The sequence below is a fragment of the Sprattus sprattus genome, assembly GCF_963457725.1.
Source record: "Sprattus sprattus genome assembly, chromosome: 4".
Taxonomy (NCBI): Eukaryota; Metazoa; Chordata; class Actinopteri; order Clupeiformes; family Clupeidae; genus Sprattus; species Sprattus sprattus.
The window spans coordinates 49,050,911-49,068,232 of record NC_137923.1 but is presented as its reverse complement, the minus strand read 5'-3'; the positions used below and the strand labels follow the sequence as shown (position 1 = coordinate 49,068,232).

Sequence of the window (17,322 nt, the reverse complement as noted above, 5' to 3'; positions counted from 1 at the left end):
CATAAGTAAAACATTTTTTTTTAATAGTTCGCCAAGAGTCCATAGATTTGGAATATCAGTGTTTTTTCGCCCCAAACTAGCGACTAGTGTCGAAATATGGACAATTCTGAGCCAAATCGCAACGAAAATGGTAAACAATCATTGACTTCCGGGATTTTCGACTATTCTCACTCAACACGTGACTTAAAACATGTGGGTTGGCTGTAATCAATGTGTTCTGTGAGGTCTCCCGCGTCGAATGAAACCAATCACGCTCAAATCCATGGCCCAGTTGCTGAGATATACAGCGGTAGAGCCAATGATGTCCCTGTGTGTAATTTTGACCACGTTGGCTTTGATTGACAGCCAGCTGAACCCATGGACATTTCAGGTTTGTAGACCTAGCTGACCTTTTAGCTAGGGATGCATCGATCCGATTTTTGTATCGGTACCGATATTGAAGGAATTTCTAGATCGGGTATCGGTGACAATGGGCCGATCCATATTTTAAAAAAAAAATCTTTTTTTTTTTTTATGTTTATTTGTATGTATTTACATCGAGGCTTTGTTTAATTCATATCATGCTCCGGTATCATTGTTTTAAACGGACTGTTGTTATATTGAAATACGCACATTCAAAAATGTAGGGTGCTGCGATGGCAGACAATCCAGAGACCAGCCATAAAAAGCCTTCCCTCACGTTAACTGTATGAAAAACTCTCTGTTGATAGTGACGTTGCCTAGCAACGCTGTCTGCTCAGTTACGTTTTCAGTGAATAGTGACAAGTTCAGTTCGTCGCCCAACAGTGGCAAAGTAGTTGTGCTTTATACATTTCCAATGCTTAAATCATCATTGTTCGACATGTATGTGAGGCATTGTGTGCGTACATAATGAATATAAGGGGTTTCATGAAGTTACGACTGTGATAGGTAGAGTATTATGAGTGCAGGTTGCTATTAGTAGCAATTAGCATGCTAAGCGGAGATTTAGTTATGTTCTGATGTTGATTCGCTGTAATAAAGATGGGTTCATCCTGTTAAGATTTCGACTAGATCAGCTATGAATGAGATTCATGTTGCATAGTGTAATGCCAAGTGTAAAGTCCACAATTATATGTATCGAGTAATGTTAGTTGTGTAATTGTTATCGTGTAGCAATAACTCATGTTAAAGTAATTCAGTGCAGTCCCCATTCTCATTGCAGGCACACACATGTGTACGATCACATGCATCGTCATGTAATGGAAATTGATGAATGCACATTAAAGAGAGATAAAGAATACTGTTTTGGTAATTGTGGGTCTTTTAACAGACTAGAGCCAGCAAATACATTAACAGGTCACCATGCTGAGCCTCTACAATGTAACGTTAAAGTTGACGTTAGCGGATATATGATTGCTAACTAATATGAAGACTAGCCCTAGTTAGAACGTACATTATTTGTGATTATTTTTATCCTATGTTATGAATTGATAGTGATGACTAGACATGATGTTAAGTAGCAAATGAGCAAAAAATGCACCAAGATCTCATGTCATGCACTCCTCTTTTCTCCCTCTCGCACGTGTGGTCACACACATACACACAGTTACCATACTTTTGCGCTGTTTTTTATATCGGTATCGGATCGGTATCGGCCGATACTAAACCTCAGATATCAGTATCGGAGGTGAAAAAAGCGGATCGGTGCATCCCTACTTTTAGCCAATGAGAACACCTTTACAACGACGTATGACTTGATACTATTCATCCGGGTTATCAAGCTATATACCTGTGCGTGAAGATTGATGCTGCCATTTTGTCAGACTGGACAGCACATGTGAGGAAGGTGCACGGGTTTGTCATGCTTTTTCAGGCAGCGACCGCGTGAGTCGCTAGAAACACTTGGAGCTTCTGAATAACTCTTTTGGGGAACTTTTACAAATAACTAGGCAAGTTTGCCAACATTTTATTATCATGGCAACTAATTCACCGGATAATGCTGTTGAAAAAGTTCGGTCAAGGGAAGAGAAGCTACGTGACGTGAAGATGAAGATGAGCCAGGACTCACACGTGGTGGACTCGCCAAGTGAAAATGACTTTCTCAACGGAATAAATGCTGATGAAGAATTGTGAGTATATATTGTATCTTTTTATTTCTCATATTTATTATTTTATGTGCTGTAACCGATGTCGCGTTTGTAGGCCGCAAGGTGAAGCACGAAAAGTCCTTTAGAAAATGAATCCCGTTCCACTCACTGGCATCTACACAATCTTTAGCTTATAAAAAAGAACGAGTCGTGGTTAGTTACCAAAAAAAAGTTCGTCGCTGATTTTCCAGTCGATTGTCTATATGGCTTTGTTTTATGCAGAACTATAGTCTTCAGAGCGTAATAAGATTTTTGTCGGGAGCCGTGCCACGGTTCGACACGTGATCATGCTACACCAATGAGAAGGCTGCTTTTTGACGACAGAATGGAAAAATGGCAGCTCCCTTACGGTTAGAAAACAACTTTAACGATAGAGGAAAACACTTGAACATCCTCAAAAGTGGGCTAAATTAATTCTAATTAGTGCTGTATACATAGCCGCGTCCAAGAAGAACAATGAGGCAAATATACGATAATGTTATTTTTATGTTAAGTCATTTAGATCAAGTTTGACATACATAGGAATACACATTACTGACGATCTTACATGGACTGTGAACACCCAGCACACCGAAGAAATCAAGGCAAAGAAGACTGTACTTCCTACGTCAGCTGAGGTGATCTTAACTGTGAGAAATCATAGGCTTAGATGATACACAAACAATTCCATGCAACATTGAAAGAAGTCATGAGCATTTCTTAGAAATCACAAAGAAATGAGGACATCGTCTGACAGATGAACAAAGACAAGAATTATGACTCTGGATGTCACTTCCACCAGCTCCAAAGGTGATCCTTGAGCTGGTTCACTGCCCCTGCAAAAACTATGTTTGCCTGCGAGTTTAACTAACTTTGACACTATGGATTTAAGAAAATGGGCAAAAACTTAAGGTGGCAACAACCACACACACACTCCACATACAAACACACACACACCCCACATACAGTAGGCTACACACACATTTCACTCCACATCGACACACACACACACACTCACAGGTGAGATTTCATTCACAACAATAAACCCTCATTCCCCTATAACATTACAGCTCCACTCCCAGATTCTCTCTCTCTCCCACACACACACTTACAGAAATACAATAATCATCCCAACTTTAGAAATCCAGCGAGGGGGTTGACTTTTCCTCATTGATCTGGAGCACTCACACCTAATTGTAAGCCCTGTCAGACCCTTGTTTGTAATTGTGATTAAAGTTAAATAAGGGTTAACTACATTATATCAATAAGACACAGCACAAATAACAGAAGTAATAAGGATGAAAAGTGCAACGGCCCAGTGGTTGAGAAACACTGCACTAGGACATCAAGCCTGAAATGCCATCAGCGGTTGCACAGTGAAGAAAAGCCACGTAAATGCTTGAATTCTGAAGTGTGAAGTTTGCCCTTCTCAAATGCATATGTTGATACTCATGCCAATATGGAAAAACTTCTAAACAAGCTGGGTCTTTAAAACGTCACCTGATAGTACATGGCAGGGAAGGTCCACATAAATGTGCCTGACGCTAACATCTTTGAAAGACACCGGCATTGTCCGTCCCAACTGGAAAAGGCCTCTAAGGGAAAGGGCTCAGGGATCCAGCCATCGTGCTCGCCTGGACTGACGGCTTTCCAACTTTCCTCCATCTCACCAAAGTGTAGCTGACGAGGCTAGGCGGCATCGGTCACCATGGTGTTCGGCTATACCAGCTCGCAACTCTGCCGACTTCGCCCCGCAGCCACTCCTGGCCTGAACAACCCTATCCTCAGGGAGCTTGGACTCCTTTGCCGCCCTCGCTACATCCACAGAGGTTCCGGTGGAGGATTCGTCTCCCATGGTCGAACATGCTGCTCGGATGCGAACATCCCATCTGGAGCCCTGGTGCGATTTAGGAAGAGTGGAGTGCGGTCACCTTTACCGATTGTACACCACTTCCCAGATATTGCTCGCCTTCCCATCGATGACTCCACTGCTATCGGCTCCTTCTGGTCCTCGTCCCGCCGCCGACCTCCAAGATATGCCCTCAGAAAGGTGGACCACAGCGCGTTAGCCAGCCTAGCCAGGTCGGCCACCGCAGGCTTCTCCAACGAGCACAGTGACATCCATCTTGGGCTATTTAACATCCGCTCCATCACTGGCAAGGGACAACTACTACAAGACCTCCTCCTCGACCGCAAGTATGACTTTCTTTGTCTAACGGAGACGTGGCAGCAACCCAATGACTTTTCTCAGCTGAATGAGTCTACTCCACCTGGGTTTGTTTACACTTCTCAACCCCGTCACACCGGCAGAGGAGGTGGTCTCGCGATAATTCACCGCGAGACCTGGAAGGTTTCGCCTGTCACCGTGCCAGTGTTTCAGTCCTTTGAATCTGTCCCTCTACAATTGAATGGTCCCACTCCAACTGTTTTAGTCAACATCTACCGCCCACCGAAACATAATAAGGATTTCATTGATGAATTCACCACATTTCTCACCCACATCTGCTCACTATCATCAAACATAATTGTCCTGGGTGATCTCAATATTCACATGGACAACATTAATAATACTTCCACTAAGGAGTTCACTTCTTGCCTGGACAGTTTTGGCCTACAACAATATATTGATTTCCCTACCCACTCCAAAGGCCATATTTTAGACTTGGTCTGTTGCTCAGGTGCCACTCCTTTTAACTGTTCTGCTGTCGATCTCCCCATCTCTGATCACATGCTTGTTTCGTTTAATTTATCTTTAACATTATCCAGAACCAAACAGTCACATGTTATGTCCTTCCGTAACATAAAAAACATCAATTTAGCTGATTTCAGAACAGGCATTGATAATTTCCCCATCATCAGTTACCCATGCACCCCGGATCATCTGGTTTCTCTCTACAATAATGGTCTCCAAACTCTGCTGAACTCACTTGCTCCCCTCAAAACTCGGACTGTCTCATTCAACCACCCAGCCCCTTGGTTCTCCCCTCACCTACGTCAGCTAAAAGCCAAAGGGCGCCAGCTGGAGCGGCTTTACAGAAGATCTGGACTCACTATCCACAAGCAGATCTATCATGCCCACGTCATCAAATACAAAGACGCCCTTTCCTCAGCTAAATCCCAACACTTTACAGAAAAAATCACTGCTGGTGCTGGGAACACTAGGGCCCTGTTCTCAGTGGTCAACAGCACACTGCGCCCCCCAGATTCCCTTCCCCCACACTTCTACTCCACTGACCACTGTAACACCCTGATGTCATTTTTTAATACAAAAATAGCCACCATCCACCAGCAACTAACCCCTCACATGTCTAGTTGTCCACCCCCTCTAGTTCTCCACTCCCCCATCTCTGTACCACTTTCATGCTTCCAACTCCCCTCTGCCGCTGAGTTATCAGATGCCATCCGGAAATCCAAATCATCCACCTGTCAACTCGACCCACTGCCATTCTCCCTGGTTATAGCCTCCCTCCCCTCTCTACTGCCCCTGATAACTGCCATTATCCATTCTTCCATGACCTCTGGTTCAGTCCCATCCTCTCTTAAATCTGCTGCAGTGACACCCACGCTAAAAAAACCTGGTTTAGACCCCAACAACTTCAATAACCTTCGTCCCATCTCCAAACTGCCATTTCTCTCAAAAATCCTGGAAAAGGTAGTGGCATCACAGGTCCATGCCCATCTCTCCAACAATAACCTCTATGAACAATTCCAATCCGGTTTTCGCCCCCGCCACAGCACAGAAACGGCCCTCATCAAAATTACTAATGACCTCCTGATGGCAGCTGACTCTGGACTATTATCCATCCTCATCCTCCTCGACCTGAGCGCAGCTTTTGACATCATATCCCACTCCACCCTCCTTGACAGGCTAGCCTCCATTGGCATAACTCACACACCCCTGGACTGGTTCCACTCATATCTCTCTGGACGTACTCAATTCATCCAGTTAAAATCCTTCTCATCCCACCCATCCCCCCTCTCCACTGGTGTTCCCCAGGGCTCTGTCCTTGGCCCTATCCTATTCATCATATACCTCCTCCCACTTGGACTGATTTTCCGTCAATACAATATTCATTTCCACTGTTATGCGGATGACACCCAGCTCTACGTTTCCACCAAACCCACTTCCACCTTCCCACCCTCCTCCCTCTGTGCCTGTTTACAGGAAATCAAATCCTGGTTTTCTTCAAATTTCCTGAAGCTTAACAGTGAAAAAACTGAGGCAGTCCTCATTGGCTCCAAACACACCCTCACCAAACACCCCAGTTTCACCCTCACCATAGATAACTCCTTGGTTACCCCCTCTCCTCAGGTTAAAAGCCTGGGTGTTGTCCTCGACAGCACCCTATCATTCCATACCCACATCAACAACACCATTCGATCTGCCTACTTTCACATCCGCAATATCAACCGCCTCCGCCCCTCACTCACTCCCAACACCGCCGCAATCCTGGTTCACTCCCTTGTCACTTCCCGCCTGGACTACTGCAATTCCCTTCTCTTTGGTCTCCCACACAAACTTCTCCATAAACTCCAACTGGTACAAAATGCTGCTGCCCGTATCGTCACTAAGACGCCATCCATCAATCACATCACCCCCGTTCTGCATCAACTCCACTGGCTTCCCATTGAACACCGCATAAATTTCAAAATCCTCCTCCACACATTTAAGGCAATCCATAACCTCGCCCCTCCATACCTCTCTGACCTCCTCCACATCAATGTCCCTACCCGGTCTCTCAGGTCTGCTTCCTCCATCACCCTGACCGTCCCCCAAGCCCATCTGTCCACCATGGGATCCAGAGCCTTCAGCCGCTCGGCCCCTCACCTCTGGAACTCCCTTCCCCCTGACATCAGGAACATTGACCCTTACTCAATCGCTCTTTTTAAAAAACTAATCAAAACGCACCTGTTTAAGCAGGCCTATAACCTGTAAAGTTGTTGCCGTATAATGTATAATTCAATGTATTTTTTTTATAATTCAATGTATTTTTTTCAATGTATTTTTATAATTCAATGTATTTTGAATTTTTTCAATGTTGTAAGGCGACCTTGGGTCTCTTGAAAGGCGCCATATAAATAAAAAATGTATTATTATAATATGTAAAGGCATTTTCACTGGCATTTTTATATGCAAAAACATACTATGTGGGAAAACATTTGCAAGGTCTTCAACTCTGTTTGTGTGTGTGTGTGTGTGTGTGTGGAAGAGAAGACTGGAGAGAAGCCTCGTGAAGGTGCCCAGTGTGTGCACACTCACACTCACACACATGCACATCCTCATATAGGCTGTAAGGTGAACCCTGTTTTCGTTTCAACCTGCTCCACTGTCTGGCATCTACAGATGTGGCAGTCATTGCTGTAAGTGTGCAGACAGATTTGCCATGCACTTTATATGTTTCCACAGGGACTGGCAACAGGACATGTATCATTGACATTACCAAGGTGTCATCAGCTCTTGGAACCAGTGTGTGTTCAGCCTTGATCGGAATTCAAACATTCTCTGGGTGTGACTCCACAAGTGCCTTTTATGGCAAAGGAAAAAGAAAGACATTTTCTGTTGCATGTGAGAAAGATGAGTACCTAAAGGCTTTTAAAAGTTTAGGTACTAACTTTAACTTGGAGCAGTCAACATTTGCATTTCTTTGCCAGTATGTATGCCACTTATATGATCAGCCAGCTACTGATAATGTAAATGAAGCTAGGTACAAGGCTTTCTGTATCGCATCATCAGCCTTGCCAGAATTATCCATTCCCCCTACCACTGATGCCCTCCATCAGCACTGCAAAAGGGAAAACTACCAGGGTGCAATAATGAGGTCCTGTCTCAAACAAAATATAAGTGCTCCATCACCTGCTGGATATGGTTGGCAAATAGAGGATGGGAACTTGCACGTCACCTGGATGACTAGAAATCCGGCCCCTGACAGTGTTTTGCATGTGATACACTATGGCTGCAAAGGTGCCTGTGAGACAGACAGGATGTTCCTGTTTTTCTGCAGGATTGTGTTGCACAGACCTATGTCGTTGCTGTAGTTGTGCCAACACAAAAGAATCTGAGGAACTGAAAGATAACTGTCCTGACACAGACACTGACAGTGAGGACTGAGTGTCCCTAATCTGTTATTTCTTATTCAGTTTGGTACAGTTTTATATATCATATTTCATGTTTCATAAAGAGTGTTTTTATGGTTCATTAGTGTTGTTTTCATTTGTGGAAGAATGAATGAATGAATGAACAAACAGATGGTCATTGGTATAAGTACAATTACTGCCTTTTATTGATACATGGAGGTTTATTTGTCACATACATAGAAATACTACTGTTTTTTCTGTGCGAGTGTGAAGAAAGAAAGATCAAGAAATATTTTTCATAAATAGCAAGAGGGAGTTTAAAGAGCAGTGTGTGAAAAAAGGTGTAATTGATGTTTTATAGTCATTGTGTGTGTTCAGGATAAGGAATGCTTGAGGAAAGAAGCTCCTCCTCAGTCTCTCTGTTCTGGTCTTGTAGCAGCAGAGACGTTTGCCTGACCTCAGTGTTTTGAAAAGTCCATGGTCAGGATGTTAGAAATCCTTTACATCACCTTGGGCGCTGGTAGGTAAGTATTTTCTTGTAGGTCTCCTGCAGAATATGGAGAGATGCTCTGATGATTCAGTGATGCAGTCACAGGCTGTACAGTTCCCATACCAAGTGATGCTGTCAGGACACACAGCTGATGGGTGCGGATGCTCTGAACTTCCTCAGCTGATGTAGGAAGTACAGTCTTTGCCTTGATTTATTCGGTGTGCTGGGCAGTCCATATTAGATCGTCAGTAGGCTAAGGTGTATTCCATGTATGTCAAACTTGATCTAAATGACTTAACATAAAAATAACATTATCGTATATTTGCCTCATTGTTCTTCTTGGACGCGGCTATGTAGACAGCACTAATTAGAATTAATTTAGCCCACTTTTGAGGATGTTCGAGTGTTTTCCTCTATCGTTCACGTTGTTCTTAACCGCACGGGAGCCGCCATTTTTCCATTCTGTTGACAAATGCAGCCTTCTCATTGGTGTAGCACGATCACGTGTCGAACCGTGGCACGGCTCCCGACAAATATCTTATTACGCTCTGAAGTCTCTAGTTCTGCATAAAACAAAGCCATATAGACGATCGACTAGAAAATCAGCGACAAACTTTTTTTTGGTAACTAACCACGACTTGTTCTTTTTTATAAGCTAAAGATTGTGTAGATGCCAGTGAGTGGAACGGGCTGAAACGAAAACCGTGTTCACCTTACGGCCTATAACCACGGAACTACCCAGCAGTAGCGAAAGGGCTGTTCACGTGGCCAGCCTTTTAGGGGAAAAGCATCAGTCCTTTGCCACAGCATGCTGTCTATACGGAGAAGATATACACATAGACAAGAAACAGTGGCGGTGAAGACTGGAATATTGTCTTGAAATATTGTCTCTTTTATTTCAGTGAATTTTCGCGGGTTTTCAGACAAAAGTGAACGCAAAGACTGTTAGGCATAGTTCGAGCGCAACTGCAACTACCAGACAAATGGCTTCCAAGTCCTTTTCAGAAGAGGATTTCTCCTGTCCTGTGTGCTTCAATATCTACAAGGATCCTGTTATTCTGAAATGTACTCACAGCATCTGTTACTGCTGCCTGCAGAAGTTCTGGGAAACTAAAGGCTCCAGGGAATGTCCAATCTGCAGGACAAGGTGCTCAAAAGAGAAGTATCCTCTCAACCTGGTTCTAAAGAACTTGTGTGAGAGTTTTCAACAGAGAGAGGAGAACAGTCATAGAGAACCAGTCTGCAGTCTGCACCGTTCTGAACTCAAGCTTTTCTGTGGAGATGACAAACAGCTTGCGTGTTTGGTGTGTCGAGACTCAAAACTCCACAAGAACCACAACTTCAGTCCTATCAGTGAAGCAGCACCTGAGCGTAAGGTAGGATAAGTTGTCATCATTTGTTTTCATATTGTCAATAACGTTGGAAAATCATATAGATTTTCTTGGTAAAACGTCACTCAGAAACCCACTTCAGCTGATAGTCGTGTGTTTGCTGTAGTGTTCATCTCAAACCACTAGATGTCATCATGTCCCTTTTGTCATCTTTCTTTACCGATGAACCGTCTTGCATGACCTCCTCTCCATAAGTCTGTACCTACTGTACAAAAACACCTTTTACAATTACAGTTATTATATTGTCTTGAACACTGTTGGAATCACCTTGATCAAGATATCAAAATAACCAAAATAAATTGTTTCATTGTATCAATTTTAGAATGTAATGTAAAAAAAAAAAAAAAAACATTCATAATCACTTAACAATGTATTTATATAAAAAATGGTTTAACATTATTGATGGGCATAAAACAATAAACAATTTCACTTTTAGCAAAGAGCTTTTATTATTAAGAACAAAGCAAAATAGTTCAATTCATTATTTTGATTCCCTTGACATGAAGTATATTATATCTTAGAAATGTATGTATATTATTACGTATACCTCAAGTCTTCAGATTGTCTTTCACAATAAACATAGTCTCACGCTCATAAGTGTCTCAAACGTTTCTGTATTCTTAAACCCAAACAAACAAACAAAAAATGCGGTGACAAATTGTCACGCATTACTCACAAAATACCGACCACCACATACGTTTTGTCCATTGTCCACGGTGATCTTATGTCCATCCAAAGAACAAATATCCAAAGAAGAAAATCCGGAGTAATCCTTGTGGAAAAGGTTAAGTCCTTAATAGTCCAACGGTGGAGGAAACCCACGCTCCCGGTCTGTGTGCTTGTCTCCAATGCCATTCGTCTCCAATGCCATTCGTCTCCATTTTTTTTTTTCGGTCACCATACTTCCGGGAACTTTATTCCCTTCCTGAGTTCCCCGGTTGACCTTTTCGTGACCTTCATTTTTAATCACCCAGTGTTCTAAATAACCCCCCATTGACGACATGACGAAATAACATGTATAATCGTGTGAAAATAAATAAACAAAGAAGTAGAAATAAAATATACATGCTCGTTCATCACAATATGTACAGTATATGTGTGTGTTAAAAGTATATGTAAATATGTCATCCTCAGCACACTATTAACACTGCGGTGAGCAGAGCCATCTAATGGATCACAATCAGCACAATCAGCTACTGAGCCAAACATCGAGACGCATAGAGAAATGTTGACAGTTAATACCTAATAATGTGTTATTGTATTATGTGTTCATAACAGGAAAAACTAAGGATCAAACTAAAGCTCCTACAGGAGAAACTGGACAACTTCAAACAAGTTAAAACAACCAGTGATGCAACTGCCCAACACATAAGAGTAAGAGTTATGTATTGTTTCTTTTAAAACGACGCTACATATAACATAAACTCATATCCTATATCAACTAAGAGACCTTTATGCGATGACATGTGGTATTACAGGTCCAGGCCCAACACACAGAGAGGCTGATCAAGGAGCAGTTTGAGAACCTTCACCAGTTTCTACGAGCTGAAGAGGCAGCCAGGTTAGCTGCACTGAGGGAGGAAGAGGAGCAGAAGAGGCAGATGATGAAGGAGAAGATTAAGGAGATGAGCAGAGAGATCTCATCTCTTTCAGACACAATCAGAGCCATAGAGGAGGAGATTGGAGCTGATGACATCACATTCCTGCAGGTAGGGCCCATGCTTTATCCTTGTTAGTGAACCTCTAACACCAACATCTGATTATGGAGTCTACAGAGTAAACCTCATGCTTATGATGAGATGAGGAAGAGACAGATCCCAACATACACTCACACCCTCACACATGTACACACACACATACACAAACAAACAAACTGTTGGCACACCTGGAATGTGTCCATTGTGTGATTTTAATCAGGAACTTGCGTAAACAGTCAGCCTCTCCTCTAATCAATATGTAACTTCAGCTTGATGTCACCTTTACTTCGCCCCCTGAACTAGAGGACAGTCTTGCATGCATTACTAGCCATTTCCCTCTTCTAACCTGGCATCAAAATCACACAGATTACTCATATATTGCTCTTAACATAGCTGCACACACAAGGAGAAAACATTGTGCTTCACATAGACTCGTCCTTTGTTCACATCACATGTATGTTAACAGACGTTCACACACATGTACGCGGAAATAAGGAACACACACACACACACACACACACACACATCACATGTATGTTAACAGACGTTCACACACATGTACGTGGAAATAAGGAACACACACACACACACACACATTCTTTCTGGCGCACTCCTAACAGTGCACACTCAAGCACATTTGAGCACACACTCCCTCTATTTGACAAACACACACACACACACAAACACAAACACACACACACACACACACACACACACACACACACACACTCCCCTTTAGTTATTATTAACCTAATTTAGTTAGGTTAAATACTGGTTGTTTTATTTCTGATAATTTTGGGCACACACACAAACACACACTCAGGCTATCCAAACATGAGCAAATATTTTTGATAGACTTGACTAAGATGTGGAGCAATGATGCCTAACCCATCTTCCTCTTTAATTTCACAGAACTACAAGAGCACAGTGGAGAGGTGAGTGATCTGCCTCCTGTCTCTCTCTTCTCTGTGGTTCTGAACCCAAACCCACAGCAGCACTGACTCCTGAATGTTATTCCAGATCCCAGTGCACACTGCAGGATCCAGAGAGGGTTTCAGCAGCTCTGATCAATGTGGCAAAACACCTGGGAAACCTGAAGTTCAGAGTCTGGGAGAAGATGAAAGAGATTGTTCAATACAGTGAGTTATGCTGCACATTATTATGAGGGGCCATGAGGGACATTATTCAGAATACACTCTCACACACACACGCACATTCTCATTTCTGCTCACAGTTCTCGTTTAGTCTTGTTTAGGTTTATTGACGCCACAGACATTCTGAGCTGAGCTCTTTGCTGTTCAGCAGGTTTAACATGAGGCCACACAGCAGAGAGATCAGCTGACTCCCATCCCATGTAGGTGGAGGCTTTTTTCCTTTTCATCATGTTGATCTACAGCATGGAGTTCCAGGAGTGAGCCCAGTGCTGGAGACTGGAGTGGTGATCAAACCTTCTCATACTCTCTCATCCTGCCTCTGGTGTGACATGCAGGCCCTTTGCTCAACTCCGTTAAATCCATAACAGAGGTTATGGCTCTGGCTTCATCATTAGTATAAGGTTAGAGAACAGGTGGTTGAAAGAGCTGGGAATGTTCTAATGTGTGTTGGAACGAATATCACAATACAGCAAAATAGACAAATTATATTATGCTGATTCTTTTGCTCTAACTTAATTTTGTATGATAATAACAACTTTTCTAACAACTTACGTGACCTATTCTTGTAGTGAATGCAGATTGGTTTGAGTCAGCTTGAGTCAAAATTGTCTTAGAGAATAACTTCCATTTCGAGTTGAAACTGATATAACAACACTGGTCCAGAAGATCACTGCAGGCCTTGCACTGCACTGAATCTTTCTTTCTCTTTGAAGATCACTGCAGGCCTTGCACTGCACTGCATCCTTCTTTCTCTTTGAAGATCACTGCAGGCCTTGCACTGCACTGAATCTTTCTTTCTCTTTGAAGATCACTGCAGGCCTTGCACTGCATCTTTCTTTCTCTTTGAAGATCACTGCAGGCCTTGCACTGCATCTTTCTTTCTCTTTGAAGATCACTGCAGGCCTTGCACTGCACTGCATCCTTCTTTCTCTTTGAAGATCACTGCAGGCCTTGCACTGCATCTTTCTTTCTCTTTGAAGATCACTGCAGGCCTTGCACTGCACTGCATCCTTCTTTCTCTTTGAAGATCACTGCAGGCCTTGCACTGCACTGCATCCTTCTTTCTCTTAGAAGATCACTGCAGGCCTTGTACTGAATCTTTCTTTCTCTTTGAATATCGCTGCAGGCCTTGCACTGCACTGCATCCTTCTTTCTCTTTGAAGAGCTGCATTTTCCCTCATAGGGTGGTGTCATGTTCAGTGTTTTTAACCCATGTATCCACTTTGGCTTCAAATAGTGAACTTTCCCATTAACACAATTTTGAATTGGTGTGAATGTTAGTAAACCAATTTGAGTAGTTTGAAAACATAAACGAACACACACACACACAAATGGAAATAACAATTAAGTCTTGACTGAATTCTCATGTGTCCCCTCTCTCTCTTTGTAGCTCCTGTGACTCTGGATCCCAACACTATTTACCCAACACTCATCCTGTCTGAGGATCTGACCAGCGTGATGTACAGTAAAGAAGCACAGCAGCTGCCTGACAACCCAGAGAGATTTGATGAGTGGGTCAACATCCTGGGCTCTGAGGGCTTTAACTCAGGGACACACTGCTGGGATGTGGAGGTTGGGGACAACAGGCATTGGGATGTGGGTATTATGACAGAGGTAGCTGAGAGGAAGGGAGATATTGGCCTTTCAAGTGGATGTTGGTATGTGGGGTACAATCAGGGTGAATATAGAGCAATGTCTACCGCATTATTAGCTGGTCAAGGTTTTCCCATTAAAGTACAGCAGAAACCCCAGAGGATCAGAGTGCAGCTAGACTGGGGCAATTGAAAGTTGTCATTCACTGACCCTGATAAGAACACACATCTACACACTTTCACACACCCTTTCAATGAGAGAGTCTTTCCCTTCTTTGGTACTCAGTGTACACATGTCCCACTGAAGGTCTCTAGTAGGTTGATAAGCAAAAGGACTCGAGTCAGTTGAACAGATATGGTAACAGATCATTGTTATTCACATCTTATTCATATCACAAATTTTGTGATGGAATTAATTCTGCATTACTGTTTGTATCTTTAGTATGCTGTTTCTATAATGTGAATTAACTAATGAATGTTATCTGTTGATTTCTATACTTTAGTAGAGGATGTGTTGCTTCACCAGTAGTCATTTGTGCACCAGGTTGTTAAAAGCCTTTTGACTATAGCCACAATAGTTTGATTCATTTTGTTCAAAGGTGCTGGGAGGAAGATATTATGGAAATGTTTCAGTTCAATGTCATAGACAGCACTAGGATGGTTATATTGGATCTAGAGAAGTGTTCTGAGGTAAATTAATTCCTCTATGTACTATTTGACGTTCTGCATATGTGTAATTCTATCGATAATAAACTTTTAACTGAATTCCGAAGATCTGTCTCACCTGTTTCATTTAAGGTGATTTCCACAACATGGCGATACTGACACCTTGTAGACATGACATGTTCCTGAATCCTGGTCAAACTTAGGTAAATGTGAGGAGAGAATCTCCAGTCAGTTAGAGAAATGAGGGGAGAGATGGGACAGAGTCTGATTTCCACAGGCATTATGTGCGTGTGTGTGTTTAGGTGTGTGTGTGTGTGTGTGTGTGTATACTATTAACAATCAGTATAACAACCAGTGTGGGTAGAATATTACCAAACAGTATAACCAATTGGATATTCATGATAACAACCTATTAAAACTACTATACTACAGGGGGACACTGAGGCGCAAGCCAATAAGCCCCCCCATTTATGGGCTTCATTGCCCGTGGGGACACAGGTTCGATTCTGGCCTGCTGTCGTTCTCCCAATCCTCTCCCCATGTCTTCTCCACCTCGCTTCCCATCCACAACTCTTCACTGTCCTGTCCAAATAAAGGCATAAAAGCCCAAAATAAATCTTTAAAAAAAAATAAACTACTATACTACTACAAAATGACACACTATTGATATGAAGTACATTAGATGCACTCTATGTTTAAACATGGGCACAGTGATCCAATCCATAGGATGGCTGTGGGAACTCTCTCTGTGTGTTTGTGTGTGTGTGCAGTGTGTAAACCTCCCTCCTCTAGTCTCCACTAGAGACCAGCAGGTGTGATGTCTGAGCTCTGATTGTTCACAGCTCTGGTTCCCTCCTCTTGTCTCCACTAGAGACCAGCAGGCGTCTGAGCTCTGATTGGTCACAGCTCTGGTTCCCTCCTCTAGTCTCCACTAGAGACCAGCAGGTGTCTGAGCTCTGATTGGTCACAGCTCTGGTTCCCTCCTCTAGTCTCCACTAGAGACCAGCAGGTGTCTGAGCTCTGATTGGTCACAGCTCTGATTGGTCACAGCTCTGGTTCCCTCCTCTAGTCTCCACTAGAGACCAGCAGGCGTCTGAGCTCTGATTGGTCACAGCTCTGGTTCCCTCCTCTAGTCTCCACTAGAGACCAGCAGGTGTCTGAGCTCTGATTGTTCACAGCTCTGGTTCCCTCCTCTAGTCTCCACTAGAGATCAGCAGGTGTGATATATGTAGACTAATTTCGACCATTCGTGCCACCATGCCCTTACCGTTTAAGAGGAACTACCCTCGAACCACCTGCATCATTGACTGTGCCGAAAGTGCCATGCAGAGAGCCACAAACCCAGATTCAAGGAGTGACACTTTCAGTCAGTATAAATCACGCAACACTGTGAAATATCTTGTCGCTGTGGCCCCTAATGGGCTAATCATGTTTATATCTGACGCATATGCTGGCAGAAGCAGTGATAAGTTTATCACCATGGACAGTGGGTTTCTTGACTATCTAAGGGCTGGTGATGAGGTCATGGCGGACCGTGGGTTCACCATTCGAGACCTGCTTAATGAAAGAAAGGTCAGTTTGAACATCCCTGCATTCACCAACAGGCACAATCAGTTGACCAATGAGGAGATAACACGAACCAGGCGAGTAGCCAATGTCCGCATACATGTGGAAAGAGCAATCCAGAGACTAAAGGGCTTTAAGATTTTATCCCAGACCGTTCCCATCAGCATGGCACGTAAACTGGACAACATCTTGACCATCTGTGCTGGCCTAGTTAACCTAAGAAGTCCACTGATCAGAATGCCTCGTGAGGTTTAGAATCTTGCCTTGTTTCCCTAGTTGTGTACTAGTAGTGGTTAATATTGTAAATGATTGTTATATTGATGTTATTGTGTGGGCTTGAGTTTACTACTCTAAAGAAGATGGGGCACTCATGATCGTAGTTCAGTGCAATAATGAAATGAAAATACATCAACCTTTATTTTCAACTTTGTATTATATTCAACATTAAATTCATCATTATATTACATTATGTAAACAACAGACATCTGCTGGCACCCTTGGGCACCTACATAAGGCAGTTTTTATTTTATTTGATTTTTTTGGTTTTAAAATGCTGAGATATTTACTGCAGAATTGTAACCTTCCCTCGACAAAATAATCAACG

The 17,322-nt window shown here is 42.9% G+C and overlaps 1 pseudogene across 1 annotated transcript; it reads left to right on the top strand.

Moving 5' to 3' along the window:
* Positions 1–9,635: 9,635 nt before the first annotated feature.
* LOC308363544 (E3 ubiquitin-protein ligase TRIM35-like) lies at positions 9,636–16,973 on the top strand (annotated as a pseudogene). Its single transcript has 8 exons — positions 9,636–10,028; positions 11,322–11,417; positions 11,522–11,752; positions 12,653–12,675; positions 12,761–12,879; positions 14,285–14,764; positions 16,024–16,097; positions 16,350–16,973. The product of its transcript is annotated as an E3 ubiquitin-protein ligase TRIM35-like (transcript).
* The last annotated feature ends 349 nt before the right edge of the window (positions 16,974–17,322 follow it).